Here is a 1,657-nt window from a genome sequence, read left to right on the forward strand (position 1 = left end):
GACACAGAGCCTAGACACAAAGTTTAGCAAATCTTATCTTAGCTAGTCCTCTGGATTTCTTACAAATATTGATCATTCCTAAGTATCAGTATTAGCCTAACAGTTTTGGAATCTTCTCTGGCATCAAGTGGTAATATACTATCAACACATAGTACAATATCCATTGACATAATTAATCTGTTTTACAAAACATGGATACATATCATGGATGGATGATGCTCTAATATATATTTTTTTATCAGTTCACTAACATTTATAAAATTTTAATTCAATATTCCAGTGCAAAAAGTTAAAAATAATGTACCGAGCTGTTAGCTTAATGTCACGAGGAATAATAGTTTAACATAAAAACATGAACTTTTAAATATAACTCTCATTGCTTTTACTGTCAAAGCAACAACACAGCAAATAATCCAGTAACACCAAAGGCCATACCCCCATGAGAGTCCAACACAAACACACCAGATAAGAACATAACACTAACAAGCATCACAATAACATCAAAGAGAACACAAGAGCTGTCACATCTTTGTTCTCAAACGATTATGACTCATCCTACGCCGAACACCTTTACTTAATACCTTATCACATGCTAGAGACCCACCAACAACACGTAAGTCACCCCCGTTTACCATATATCTTACAAATTCATAGTCCAATTCCTCTTAAAGGGCGGGCAAACTGCTAAAGATTACACTGTTCTGCACCGATTACGCCTTGGAGGGAGGAGGATTTCAGACTGGTCTTTTGTTTACAAGTTGAGTGTCAAGTTCTTTCCACGGGATCACTAAACGAGGGGGTCATTTGTTTGGGGGGGGGGGGGGTCATAATAGATAATTGGCATTTTTGTTGCTGGTGGTGGTGGGATTGTATGTCTACTTCTAACTTGTCCATCTTCCATACGCTGTGAATTGTAACGCTGAATTTTTTTTCTCTCTCTCTCCTTTGAGTAATTCGATGTGTTTATATTTTCGTTTGAGGGTATTTTATGTTTGGCTAATGTTTTGTACTGTACGTGTTGGTTTATGATACAAAGTAGGGAAATGTGATGAAGGAGGGAAATGAGAGAAAGGACAGCAACAGCAATACCAACATGGATAATGATAAAATGACCGTAGTATCACCATCATTAGCAACAAATAGGGTCGTAGAGTCAAACCTTGGGGGTAAATTCATGAATGCGGGACCTATGAAATTACTTTTATGTTTTCTTCTTTAAGAAATTAGTTTTGATGATGTTGAAAATGAATTCTGCTCATGTTCAAATCAGTATTCACTTATGATGATAATATTTTCAATAGGTTATTTCAGTAAAAAGAAAAAGAAAGAAAAATTCCGTATCTTTTTATTGGCGAAATTACTAATGAGAATGAAGTCTATCCTAGTAATTTCGCTTTAAAATAGATGATGGAGAGATTTTTGATGAAGAAATCAAAACGGCAAGTTAGAATACTATTGTTTTGTCATTTCAGTCGCTTGCTCGTATCCAGTCAAATATCCAATGAAATTACTTAGAGAGTAAATTTTGCGGGGTATTTGCCACGGGATATTTGCCCCCTTACCATTTCCCTTATCGACACTATTGACAACAGCAAAATGATTATAATAACTGAAAATACTGTTAATGAAGTTCATGATGATGATCAGGCCTGTGGAG

The 1,657-nt window shown here is 35.5% G+C and overlaps 1 protein-coding gene across 1 annotated transcript in view; it reads right to left on the reverse strand.

Annotated features, from left to right (window-relative positions):
* Positions 1-776, reverse strand: part of LOC119592525 (steroidogenic acute regulatory protein-like) — a gene marked incomplete in the record, with an annotated part of 15,796 nt that extends 15,020 nt beyond the window's left edge. Inside the window, 1 exon segment of the mRNA XM_037941382.1 lies at positions 645-776.
* Positions 777-1,657: the final 881 nt, after the last annotated feature.

Source organism: Penaeus monodon, chromosome 30, assembly GCF_015228065.2.
Source record: "Penaeus monodon isolate SGIC_2016 chromosome 30, NSTDA_Pmon_1, whole genome shotgun sequence".
NCBI lineage: Eukaryota > Metazoa > Arthropoda > Malacostraca > Decapoda > Penaeidae > Penaeus > Penaeus monodon.